The following is a 14,801-nucleotide window of genomic DNA, read 5'->3' on the forward strand; positions in this document are numbered from 1 at the left end:
TTCTATTATACATAATTTTTTGTATAAAATATGTAGCGAGAACCTTGGTATTTAGGCCACATCCCAGCAGCCTGGTGCGTTTGTCCAAGCACATCCAAGGACAAAAGCCTTGGGCTTCCTCAGGCCTGGCCCAAGGCACAAGACCCACCCCGGGCTTGGCCATGGGGCTTACAGTGGACTGAGGATGTGGTATCTACTTCAGATGGGTAGGAGCTGATTTATGAATTCCTTATGTCCAGTCTTTGTGCGAGAGGCTTCACACTCAGGGCCCAAGAGACTGTGAGCACCCAGGTTGAATCTAAAGTGGTGTTCTGTGTCCAACACCCGCAACCACCTGCTTTCTCCAAATATGCATTCCTTAATATAGAATAAAGGTAGAACACAGCTCACAACATGGTGCAAAATGATCTATGGTGTTCTGAATATATTAGAATCCGTCTCTCTCTCTCTCTCTCTCTCTCTCTCTCTCTCTCTCTCTCGCTCTGTCTCGTTGTCTTTCTCTCATGTGCTCTCTGTCTCTCTCTTTCTCCAATTCGAGATAAATGCAGAAGATCTAGGGTTTAACGCATGTGAACATGCCCCGGAGCCCCTCTTCATCTCTTTCCCACTCACAGTTTGTTTACTTTTACTCCAGACGCTCGTGTCTCTGTCTGTGAGGGCCGCCGAAGCCGGCGCGCTTGGCAGGAGGAGGGAGGAGATGTGCGTGATCTAGGCTAAGCCGCGCAGAGGGGTGGGACGCGGTGCTGGGGGAGCAAAGGGAGGGAGTGGGGTGTGGCACGTAGGGGCAGGGCATGGCGTGGGGAGGCGGGGCATGGCGTGGGGAGGCGGGGCCAGCCTCTCGGGCAGAGTGATACACCCGACAGCTCCAGCCTTCGTCGGCATCGTCTTCCCCTCTCATTTACGCTCCTATCGCAAGCGGCATGTGGACAGCCAGCGTGAAAACAGCACATTAAGCCACGTAATGATTTGCTGCTTGTGCACAAATGGTTTGTCAGAGGAAAGCTTCTGAATCAATAGCACAGATTTGAATGGATTAGTGAGAACAGTGTCTTTCACTGCATTTCCCTACGTGCAGAGTTAGTCTTATAAAGCTTCTCTCACTCTCTTTTTTTTTGCCCTGGATTAATTCTGTCCTTTGGAACCCTATTAATTTACGACACTGGTATCATTTCTCTGTGTGAGTAATTATGTGTTGACACATAATGAGGTCTTTATTGGAATCGATCCCTATATGGACATTGTTATCTTGACTTGTGTCTTGTACTGATTTTCCATGCACGTGTGTTTGTGTGTGTTCTGTGTATGTGTACTGACTCTCAGTGCGTGTTTGTCAGTTAGACACTGATTGTCTCCAGCGTCCTCTCACACGCTTCTGTTTCTCAGCTCATCACAGACACCTTCAGAAATAGCCGGATGTCAGCTTGTTCGACTTTGAAGATATTTCCCCACTTCTCAGCTGAAACATTCCATTAATAAATTCATTCTGCCTCCCTGTTCTCCCATACTGTGAAGGTGTTGGGAAATGCATCTGTGCGTGCGTGCGTGTGTGTGTGTGAGTGAACAACCTTCTTGTTCTATTATTTGACATGGATGTTTGCATTCATAAGTAAGTAAAGTGTTCTTTCTCTGCTTCCATTTGCTCTTCTTGGCCTGACTTCACTCTTTGCGCTGTGTGATACGATATGTGATGTGTAATCCTTTTAACGGTCGCGTGTTGAAGTAGCTGTTTGCTCTTCTCATCTCAGATCCTGGACATACCTTACACAGGTCTTATAAGGAGGCAGCAAAAGAGAGCAGATTCACTGACAGCAGCTCTGGAATAGTTCACACTGCCTGGCCTTTTCTTCTACCGCATATACCTGCTGTCTTCATATTTTATAACCAGTACATTGTTCTGTATGAATGCTGTCTGGAAAATGGCATTCATAATGCTGATGATATTGAGTATGTGTTTATTTATAATATTGTTTGCATTTAGTACCTAGTAGGATTTTTTATTTTTTTTTACATTGTACCTGTATTTGAAAATGTTACAAACTGTGTGTCTGGTCAGTTATGTCATCTTGATTCCCCAGGTGTCTGAGGTGTATTTACTTTTGGAAAGTGATACCTTTTGATGGGGAAAAAAAATGCACCCATCCACAAGACTACGAGGTTTTGAATTCTTATTCACTTTCACTCAACTCCCAAAGCCTCTTCAAGAAACCTTCCTTTTTATCATTTAAGAACATTCGTCACACGTGTGCTCTGCTTGTGAAATAAAGCAGCAACACATGTTGACATGCTGGTTGAGGAGAGGAGCAAGATGGAAAGAAAGACTAATATCGTGTAATGCGTTCTGTGTTTACATTACTTTCAGCTTTGATGTATATGTGTGTGTTTGTGTCTCATCTCCAACTTAATGTGTTAATCTTGACCTTACATTGACCTCCTGACAGAGCTGCCACAGGGTTAATCAAACATTCAAATGGCACCAGGACCTTTGTTGAAATGTATTGTGTGTTGTGATAACATGATTAATTAGCCCACTTTTAATCTAACCCATCTGTCTTCTCTGCTTAAGTCCATGTACAGGTGCTTTTGCGTCCTCCACTCCCACATCATGCTCTGTGTGAATAAACGTTGTCACCTTCAAGATGGATCATTTCGGTGTTAACTCGACATGCAATCATTAATGTCCCGTAACAAATGACAAGTGCTAGAAGAAGTTCAAAATAAACAATATTGGTTTTTATTTCTCTCTTCATCTTTTACTGCTTTTAGAATTTGCCAGTTGCTCATGGAGGAACTCTGCTAATCGAGAGATGAGCTTGGAGTAAAAGAGATTTAAAAGAATGAGAGAATGATTATATCTTGGAGTGAAGTGTAGAAGCAGCAGCAGTGAAGAGACTTCAGTAAAGCTTCTCCCAGAGCTTCTCCTCTCCTGCCTACAGGAGCGGCAGTATATGCTGCAGGAGACCAGATGTGTTGACCCCTGTCCCACCCTCACGCCCGCCTCCTCAGACACACACACAGCTGCTCCACCACACCGCAGCATGAACTACAATGCCTGAGAGCTCAGTGTGTGTGTATGTGTGTGTGTGTGTGTGCGTGTGTGCAGGTTTGTGAACGTGCAAGTAGGTGGGGGTTTGTGTATGTATATGCATGTGTGTGTATGGATATGTGGGTGAGAGGGTCTCTGTGTGTGTGTGTGTGTGTGTGTGTGTGCTTGTGTGTGTGTGTGTGTGTGTGTGTGTGTGTGTGCGTGTGGGTGAGTGGGTGGTTAGGTGTGAGGGTCTGTGTGTATGGAGATGTATGAATAAATGGCTAAGTGGTTAGGTTAGTGAGTGTTTGTTTCTGTGTGTGGGTGGATGCCTGTGTGTATTGTCTATGTTTTTTGGTTTTTGTTGTGTGTGTGTGTGTGTGTGTGTATATATGTGTGTGTGTGTGTGTGTGTGTGTGTGTGTGTGTGTGTGTGTGTGTGTGTGTGTGTGTGTGTGTGTGTGTGTGTGTGCGCGTAAGTGCGTGAGTGCATGCGTGCTTAGGTGGGTGATGTGAAGAAAAGAGGAAATGCCCTTTGGATAATAGTGGTCTAATGTCAGAAAAGGACAAATAAATAATCAGACTGATGACTCTAGGGTGAAAGGACGATTAAGACTGCTGAGGTCAGAGAAGAACTTGGTGGAGGCCACACCAAATATGGCATTGTGCTGACATTTCACGAGAAGCTGCAGGACTCTGGAGTGGATATTAAAAGCACTGATGAGCCTATGGCCTATACAGAGCATCGCATTGATTTCCAGCCAACAGATGTAATTACGCACTAAACCCGAAATAACCTTACAGCTACTCACCTTAATTATACATAAGCAGAATTAGAATAGAAACATTTTCACAACACGTGTGCAGCTCAAGTCTAAAACCTGCCAGCTTGAAGTTACATATAATTAGTTAATCTATAATTACCAATAAACAAACTTCTATTGTTTATCTTTGTGGGATAGCCGTGAGCATGGCAGCTTTCACCCTCCCTTCACCCTCAAATGTTGATTTCTCAACATTTGTATATTATATATTTGTATATATCTGTATATTGATTAATATATTGTAAAGCTATATATATATATATATATATATATATATATATATATATATATATATATATATATATATATATATATATATATAGAATCAATCTGTGTTAAATTATACCTGATGTGGTCTCAGCGAACCAAATTTCCATTTTTCAGCTCTGACGACATGACCCATGAGCAGAAATAGAGCACTGTGCATTTTTACCCTGGTATGAACCATCCAGAGACTTGTAAAATTTCACCTGGCTCCATAGGTTCGTCTGGCTCTTCTGCGTATTTTTTCACACGTACATTACACATGCATCATCCATCGCCACCAGGCTGAAGAGTTTCACCTATTGCTTTTTCAGTCTCTACACCTTGGATTTCCACGTAAGATGTCCTAATGACCACTCAGGAAGAACCTGATAACCGCTCTGGGGAAGAAAGGAAAACCAACTTCCAGTTAGCATAATGGCAGACTGAACTCAGGAGCATATCAAAGTGGAAACCTCAAGATTCTTCTTTCTATTTCTGTGATGCAACGCACAAAATTTAGGCTTCTGAATGTCAGAATTATGTGTGCATGTGTTTTGTCCAGTTTACAGCCTCTCCGTGACTTTTAAATGGGCTCTGGGGTGGTAAGAATTAGTTTGTTTTTCATGTGCCCTGGGCGATCTTTTTCAAGAGGTTTTCACAGTTGTCAACCGGATTACCCTGTGCTGGGAGGAGATACACCAATCACCTGCCTGGACTGCGACTGCTGTCTCTTCTACAAGACTCCCCCAGCACCAAACATTCTCACAGCTTCATTTGTGTGCATTCCCTGCCTCTGTCTTTGTGTGTGTGGTGATAGCTAGCCAGAGGGAGATAATCCCATTTATTTGTGTATCGCTGCTGGACTGTGTTTGCACTGAACCACCATCTGATGAACCATACTATCATTGTCTTTCAGACCTGGACTTTTCATGCATTCTGTGGCAGTTAGTGTTTGTCCCACATGTAACTGGGGAGAAGAGTGCCCCCCTTTAGTATAAATGGTTGTACACCTGTAGTAGTGGTGTGAAACGTGTGATTCTTGGTTTTATCTTCTCTAGCCTGCACTCTGGGCCTGTGCCTCAAGTTATTTAGATTTGGATAAAAAGGAGGCAAGCATTTTTGGGAGGTTATATTTTTCTCGTTTTTTCTTTTTTTTATTTTTCTTTTCTTTTTTTTAAACCAGGCTAACAATAACCCCCACTTAGTTTGAGTGTTTGTTTATTTTTTGGGTGTTTTTTTTTTTTCCTCAAAGGATCTGGAGCTTGTTTCATCTTTGGTCAAGACACCTGCTTTCTGATGTGGAGATGTGAACTACTTACCTGGACACCTCACAGACACTTACCCACTCACACATTGGTGATGTGGAGATCTGAACTACTTACCTGGACACCTCACAGACACTTACCCACTCACACATTGGTGGTGGTGGTGGTGGAGGAGGAGGGGACACACCTCTTAAGTGCAAAAGTGCGAAAATGTCTCACAAACCATAAAGAGCAGTGACCCTTCCACTTTTGATGCAGGCACAGCCACGTGTTACAGTGGTAGCCAGAGAGGCTAACCTCTATCATGGTGGCTTTCCAGTTCCTGCACGTCCTGCTCTCCTAAGTCACAAGTGCTCTTTCCTGTTCGTTTTTATGTCTGTGTTCAGTACAGTGTGACGAGGTGGCGGAGAGGGATGGGGGGGGGGGGTTGTGTGATCTCAGCAAAGTGGTTAAAAAAGGAAAAACAGCGAAGCACTGACAGAATTCTCCAGGACTTAATGGGCTGGAGACAAGGCAGAAAAAAATGAGCAAAATGTAGAGCAGACACATAAAACAGTTCACCAACTGCAACTCCTTGATGCTTTAATCAAATTTAAATACACTTGCTCCCATGTACCATCGTCACAAACTCACAGGTTCTGTTGCCTGGTTACCTGGTTCAGTGCACATTCTGTTTATAAAAACACCACATGTGAGATGAGCAAATTGCTCAGACTGATTGGAGATATTAATTTAATCCACGTCAGGCTTGATTCTGTTCTGAAAAGGTCACATTCATCCGACGCATTTCAACACGGGTGTCATTTTTCCGCATCTGCAAGTAAAGATTTCTGAGAGAGTGATGTATGTAAGTGCATTATTCTGTATAAATAACTCCCGTTTGTCTCAACAAATGGAGAATGTCAGACGAAGACCCGTGATGCATACAAAGTTGTGAGAAAAAAGTCCTACATCTGTGTTTTCTGTGGAATAGGACTGGCTCTGGAAGGCAGGATTCCCCCCGCTGAGGAAATGGTTGGTGGAGGTTTTCCAAGGAAGAGAAGCAGAAATAAAACACCAGTGCTGATTTACCTCATGGCAGTATACCATAATTAAAATGCCCGCACGCTATGCACTCATAGCTTGCCTCCAATTTTGCTGAGAGAGTGTTTTTGAACCCAGGGCACTCTTGCTGGGGGCAAGAGATTTGTACTCTGACATTACATTCTTAGTCAAAGGGTGCAACAGAGCGTTCCTTTATCAGGTTTCCTGGGTTCTCAATTTGCCAGTTGCTCAATTTGTCACCACCATTGCGTTTGCCAATTGCTCAATTTGCAAGCAGATTTAAAATATGTTTATCACAATAGAAAAAAAGGTGAATCAAAATGTGAAATTGGCACGTTCTGCAAGAACAGACGAATGCCTCAGTTACACATTCGGCTTCGATATTGTGATACTTTGCTGGAACAGCACATAAGATGGCCTACCTAGCACTAGGACGAGAGGCACAGCCCTGTCACCACCACTACAAGCGAGCAGAATATAAGCTTACCTCCATGACAAGTATGCTGTGCTAATATTGAACTCCCAGCACATTTGTGTTCAGTCCTTAGCTAGGACAGGAAAATTGTTATTCCATGCACATAAATCTAGAGGCTATGTATAATGAAGACCATGTGGAACAGACAGCAATTGAAGCTTATGCATTGTACAAACAAGCTATCCAACCCCGAACAGCTGATAGACACATCGCATTAAAAACCTGATGAGATGTAAACCAAAGCAAATATTACATTTACTAGCAGATATGGGTACTGCCATGCTAACAACTAAGGATAAGTGAAGGCTTATAGTAACCTCGAAAGCAAACTTTCTTTAGTCAAAATATTTGTTAATTAAAATCATATCGTGGGGGGAACGGTTAGCGAAAACATCCCATCTGTTGCCATGCCTAGTGTTTGCTGGCTGTTCTCCAGCTGTCCAGGTGAACTCTCCGCATCAGTGGTTAGATTCTGACCCCAGGTCCGGCGTTGGTTGGATGTTACTTGGTGTCTGACTGCTTTCAACCCTGCAGTGACACTCACATGTGTAAACCCCCAGTGCTGGGCCTGATACAGTCAGTAGCACCACAGGACCCATTCTCATTCTCATTGCTTTATCAGTGTCAGTGCTAGCATTGAGAATGGTCCACCACACAAACAGTGTCCCGTCAGGAATGTTCCTGGTGTCTGAAGCTAAAAAGTGATAATGAAGTGGAGGGTAGCTTACGAACTGTGCAATTGTGCATGGCAACAGATGGGCTACAATCTGTAATTGTACACCTATAAAATGTGTCATATATGTGTACCTAATAAAATGGGCAATGATATAGAGCATAGGTGTTTCTTATTAAGTTGGTGGTGAGTGTACATATTATTTATAATACATTAGTACTGAGGAAATAAGCCTTCCAAATCAGCCATTAGTCCACACTCATCACACTCTTCTTTCTGCTTCCTCTGTTGAGGGTCATGGTGGTAGCAGATGGAGGAGATCAGCCCAGACTTTTCCTTTCCCTGCCACACATTCCAGCTCCTCCTGTGGAACACCCAAATTTTCCAAAGCCAACTGTGAGATATAATCCCTCCAGCTGGTTCAGGGTCTGCCTCTGGGCCTCCTTCAAGTGAGATGATCCTGGAACTGCTGTAGTGGGCACTAACTAGGGAGCACCCTTACGAGATGCACAAACCACGTCAAATGGCTCCTCTCAATGGTGATGAGCAGCGGCTCTGTTCCGGGGTCTTGAAGAGCTCTGCACCCTGTAATGTTGTTAGAGTCCAGCAACCCTGCAGAAAAACTTAATTTATTTCTGTCACTACCCATATCTGATGGCCTTAGGTAAGGATGGGACATAGAAGGTCAATGTGATTTGCAAATCACAGAGATGCCCCCTCTAGCCCACCATATTGGACACCACACCATTCTCAGCGCTACCTTGATACCCTGTCCATGAAAACCACAAACAGGAGTGGAGAGAAGACGCACCCTTGGCAGGCCCCAACATCCACCATCAAAGTCATTTTTGACTGAAGGTCATTTTTGACTGAATGTCAAAAATGCAGACACAGATCTTGCTGCATTCATGCATTCATATCACCTGAAGCTTCTCTTAGCCTGGGCATAACTTTGGATAACAAGTTGTCATTGTCAACTTGTGTTTCAAATCTGACCGGTCTTGCAGATTTCTCCTTTGAAACACATGAAGAATTTAGCCCTTTCTCTCACAGGAAGCTGCCCAGGTGATTGTGCAGTCTTTTATAATATCAAAGCTGGACTACAACTCACTACTTTCTTGTCTTCCTCTAAAAGCCATCAGACCTCTACAACTTGTCCAGAATGCAGCAGCACGACTGGTCTTCAATCTTCTGAAGTTCAGATGTCACTCCACTGTTGTGCTCCCTTCATTGGCTTCCAGTAGCTGCCCGCATCAGATTTAAAACCTTCATGCTCACCTACAAAGCCAAAAATGAACAGCTCCTCCATACATGATGTGAAGAGTCAAAACCCGATCCGTAACCTTGAACCTCAAGTACTGCTCGACTTGAAACACCAGCCTTCAAATCTCATGGAAGACAAGCATTGAGATTATTCTCTGTCCTGGCTCCCAGATGGTGGAACAAACTTCTTCTCACTGTCCAGAACACACCTCTTCAGTGCTGCATAGGAAATGGGTATGGTGCCCTCAGACTGGTAAAATAGAGTGGCAGTGCCTGTGTTTAATAAAGTGGACCAGAGGCAGTGCTCCAATTATAGGGGAACCACATTCCTCAGCCTCTCAGGAAAGGTCTAAGATGAGATACTGGAGAGGAGAATTCTCCTGGTAGGGGAATTTAAGATACAGGAAGAGCAAGATAGTTTCTGTCATTAATCTACACTGTGAAATGTAAATGTATTAGTCAAAGAATCCTTCTAAATAGCTTAATATTTAGGCAATCTGTCTTTTGTAGTCAATATAATTGGTATAACCTTAAAGAAACCCACTCATCATAACATACCTGCAAAATAAAGTATTTATAATAATAATAATAATAATAATAATAATAATAATAATAATAATAATAATGAAGATACTGGCTAATGTGTGATAATGGCTAATCTAGGCTATAACATAAAAATACCATCTGCACTAATGTTTTTCACTTAAAGCAGGTTTTACAATATTTATTTAATCCCAAAGAGGGATTAAATCCTCCAACTAGCATTTAAGAGATTGAATGAGCAAGCCACTTAGTAACATATTGAGCCTGACAATGAGTATGTCAGTGTGCTAGGTAGTTACTGGGTTGGCTCTTAAATGTGTAGGAAAGTACACTCATGGTAAAAATGTCCTTTTATATCACACAGAGACAACACGTTGTCCGAACAACGTGCTGGGTTGTGAGTTATGACGGTCACTGAAAAACTGACAAACAGGTTTAGGTCAGGATTAGGTTGTAGGGACTAGTGTATCTAAGGGGGATTGTTGTTTAAGGTTAGGATTAGGTGTAGGTTGTAGATTGTATGCAAAGAATTGATCAGTTAGGGTCAGGTATGAGAATAATGAACAATGACTATGTTAAACATTATCAATAATGCATAAATGTTTATTTCACCACAGCACTAAATTTAATAGCATTTATGTAATAGCTAAATTTAATGATGAATCACAAATAAAGCAATGTTTCTAGCTTCTGCTGCTGTTGCCAAACACTGCAATGCTGGAGGAAAACAGTTACTCTGTGATAAACTGTGTGGATGTCTGCAAATGGAGTCAGTCTGTAATGAAATGGAGAGAGGTGGGGGAGGAGGAGGAGGAGAGAGAGAGAGAGAGAGACAGAGAGAGGTTTACTTGTGCTTCTTCAGTCCATTTAAGACAGAGTCCTGTCGGGCAAACCTTGCTGCTCTTTCAAGCCTGCTTCACATCTCCATGGCAACACACCAACCCCTGCTGGCGTCTGCCAGACTCGCTGTCCATGTGAGGGAGAGTGCATGCACACTTCGAAGAAAGCACACACACACACACACACACACACACACACACACACAGACACACACACAGGAGGAACCGGCACAGATACACGGAAACGTACGTACGCACTGCTCTACACCCACAGATCCATACATCTGGAGACATCGTGTCAAAGGTATCGCACATAAGCCCAGCCTTTGCTAAGGTGAAAAAAAGATAATATAATAAACTTCACCATATGCTATGGGTGCCCTCTTAAAGCATGAATAAACTGCATTTAAATCCAGAGAAAGCAAACTGCTTGGGGCTGTGTGTATCTAGTGACGCAGATCTAGCTAATGGCTTTATGTGCAGATAGAATCAGTCCTCTTGGGAGGAATCACAGAGAGAGAGGGCTGATCAGAAGACCTTCCCTGTGGGGCATAACGGCATTTTCCATGCACGAGCTGGGCTGGCACTGGCCTGTTAGGCAGACGGAGGAGAAGGACAGTCGCGGTGTGACAGTCTACCTCCCTCTGCAGTGGGTGAGCATACGGCAAACTGCCACGCTGCTGTCCATTCCTCTATGAACACCACACAGGGATGGTGGCAAATATCTATGACATAAAGGAAAGAAGATCGGTCCGAGTCTGAAAGAGAGGACGCAGAGGGTTTTTATTCTAAAGAAATGGCAGGGAGAATAAAGATAGCGAAGGGTGATTTGGAACGCGTACGGCGCCACACACAGGAGGCTATGACTGGCGGATATTCTGTTGGAGGTGTTACTCATTCCCTTTCTCCTTTGTCCCCGTGACTCTCTGTCTGTCTTTCTATTACAAATACAGACCTCACACACACACACACACACACAAACATCCACACGCAGGTCCTGCACCTCACCACCATGCAGAAGATTAAAATGATGTGCACTCTTTAAATTAACAGTCCCCAGTGCAGTCTAATTAGCATGTAATAGGACACCAAATCCTGTGCAGGAGGCCTGTTATTTAAGGATAAAGCTCATCTCTCATTTGAATGCATTTTTCATAAGCTCTACTAATTACGTTTCATTAGCATTATTAATTAAACATGAAAAGTTCCTCATTCTCCCTCTATGATTATGTCTGTGTCAGGCCAGGCTGACTGACAGCTCTCTGTGGAGCCGAAAGGGGCGTCATTTGTCCTCGCATCTGGAATTAAACTTAGTTTAGAGTGCCCATGGCTTGTGATGTGCCCATGAGTAACGTCAATGATCCGGAGTGGCTTCCCTGCGTGGCTATTCAGCGGCACTGAACAAAGGAAAAGATGTCAGCTGGAGGGTCTGGCAAGCTTTGGCAGGGTACTGTGCTGGAGACTGGAAAAAGCACCAGGCTTGACTGGTAAAATAGCAGACCTCACACAGACACTCATAGTGACTGTAGAGCCGGTGCACTTACGACACACTCTGACAAAAAGTTTCACAAAAGGTTTCCCGGACTTTGTGTGGTGGATTACAAGAGGGTGTCAGTCAATAGGAGGCTTGTTTTCTGGGTGCGGGTTTACCTGAAGAAGAAGAGCCTGCTATCTGCAGTTCCTCATGCCCAGATGCAGCGGGGCTGTCACCCGCGCCCACTCTCACCGGTACTGCTCGGCCTCCCTGCTCCTTGAAGCCATTTTAAAAGTGACCACGGGCTTCTGGCAGCAGTGGCGGTAATGTGGGCCGGTTTCTGACAACCACCACTCAAGAGCCAGTGCAAACAGACCAAGGCTCGCACATCTCTGCTAAGTGAAACAAAATAAATTCTCGCCTGTCTAAGCATCGTCCCAGCCACCGGCAATACACTCCTTCCACCCCGCAATGGCCACCTCCTCCTCCACTACCCTCACACTACCCCCCCCCCCCCCACACACACACACCCCAATGCCTCCACACCACCACCAAGGAAAACTGTGGTTCCGGTCTGGTGATACTGGCTAGCTTGTTCTTCCTCCATGTATGCAGGTTGGAGAGTTGATGTGTAAGACCAGCATAAAACTGCACTTATATGGCCAGAGCAGCACAAGACCCAGCACACTTTTGGCCGGTGAAGGCAGAGCATGCTAAGATCGACTTTCAGCGTATAACCCGCACACACAGGAGGAGGCCATGTGGCTGCACTCCTGATACCTCCTTAGATCTCTTTCAGCTTTGTGGTTGTGGTTAGAAAATTGGAACACAAATATAAACCAACACTCACTGAGCCACCTAACAACCCACCCACACATGCACACTCACACATACACACACACACAAACACACACATATTAATCCACACTCACACACAAGCAAAAGCGCACAGGTGCCTTCGCATTGTTGTCAGGTAGTCCACTAGGAGGAGAAATCCCTCGTCCCCTGAAGTAAGAATAATCCCAGAGGTGAGCTGACTCTAATTAAAAATTTGAGGCCAGATGTTTTGCCTTAGCTAAGTCTTTTCCCCAATGCCTCCCTTTGGCAGGCAAGTCTTTCTCTTCCTCTATGTCTCCACAGAACACAAGCTTGGACGCACAATAAAGCAACATTACCTACTTTTATATCGAGCCAAACTGATAGGCTGATTGGGGTTGTTCTGCTGCTGATAGTGTCACACTTACACACACACACACACACACACACACACACACACACACACACACACACACACACACACACACACACAAAGTCTGAATGCAGCGAACATTTTATCATTTTAATGCAGGTTATTTTTGGAGATCGACCAAGCGTGAGGCTGTGAGGCAGCTCTGCCTCCATTCCATAAATGAGTCCTCTCGGAGCCAATCTCTCCATAAATAACGTGATTTAATTAAACCTGTGGCAAGCCAGACAAGCAGTGAAAAAGAGGACTTTTCTTCCAAAACAGACAAAAAATAGGCCTGCACTTGTGTCCTAAACCCCAAGTAAGAAATCATTGCTCTAGATGCCCGAGTCCCTGTCCCCTACGAATAAACAGTGGCATCAATTTAGGGAGAGATTTGAAAAATAACTGTATCTGGGAGTAATTTTAGTGTGCTGTTTGTCAAGTCCCTCAGGGATGGATGGATATGGAGAGGTGGGCTGCAACTGTTTCTGGCTGGCTGTGTATGAGAAAAACGGCACAGTTAAAGCTCCCCTCTTCAGTCGCAACGCTCGTTGACGTTGATGAGCTCCACTGATGGCTCACTTTTGATTGGGATTTGGAGAGTGGGGGAGACTGCCCCCCAGGGGGCAGTGCAGGAAAACGTGCTGTCCGTGTGCACTGAGAATCGGAGATTGAGCTGTCTGGATGCTGATTTGTGGGTCCCGTTCTTAATCAGGCAGCTGAATCGCATTACGGTGCTCAGATCCTTCTTCCCGATCGCAGTTTGCTGCATTGTCTCTGGGTCCTCCTAGGTGTCACATAGATAAACGAGTCGCGCCGCCAGACTAAACAACCCGCATGGTCTCCCAGTGGACTTGCACGAGCGTCGCGCTTTCCCGTCACTGGGATGTGCCATTATTCTGGCTCGGTGTCTTCATGAAAACATGTCATGAATGAGGAAAGGTGATCTTCAAGTCATTATATGTTGCACAGAGGTGTTTACTGAGGATTAGAACCCAGCGTCAGACGCACCTATGCTCCACCTCCCATGTGTCCCAGAAAAAAAAAAAAAAAAAAAACATAACAAAGATACAAAATATTTTCATATTTTACATGAAAATATGTTTATCATATGTTTATCACACTGACATGAACTCAAAAATCTGCTGCATTTCCATTTATTACAAAAGGTTGTGCTATAAAGCAAGGAAAATGTACACTGAAGTGCCAAAAGGGAACTAGTATCATGTAGGTCCCCCTTTAACCTGGTAAAGTGCAGCAACTCAACATGGCATCAATTCCACAAGTGGAGGGAAGGTGTTGGGAGGGTTGTTGAGCCATGCCACCTGGACAGCCACCCACAGCTCTGAGGTATTTTTAGGTGCAAGTTCTCGGGTCCGAATGGACCTCTCCACTACATCCCATAATCAATTGGGCTCATGTCAGGAGAATGTGCAGACCACACCATTCGTCTGAATGTTCATCAACTTGCCAGAATGCTCCTCAAACCAATTCTGGATTACGATGGCACGGTGCATTATCTTATCTCCCATCATTGTGGGGGTAAATGAAGTCCATGAAAGCTGCAAATAGTCACCAAGCAATGAAACATTGTGGGCAATGGTCAATGATGCGTGTAGGTGGATCAGCGGACCCAACCAATGCCTTGAGAACGCACCCCACACCAGTATGGAACCACAACCAGCCTGCACAGTGCCTCATTGTCAACTGGGGTCCATGGAGTCTGTGCCACACTTGAACCCAAAACAAGTGGTACCATGACTTATTGAACCATGCCAGGCCTCAAGCATCCAGTTAGCAACTTCACGAGCCCCGGTGAAGCACTGTGTCCAGTGTTGCACTGACCTGTGACAGATGCATGTGAGGCCTCCCACATTGAATATGCACTTCTGCCAGAGTCACTTTT

The sequence above is a fragment of the Electrophorus electricus genome, chromosome 19 (assembly GCF_041902795.1).
Source record: "Electrophorus electricus isolate QZ-2024a chromosome 19, ASM4190279v1, whole genome shotgun sequence".
Lineage (NCBI taxonomy): Eukaryota > Metazoa > Chordata > Actinopteri > Gymnotiformes > Gymnotidae > Electrophorus > Electrophorus electricus.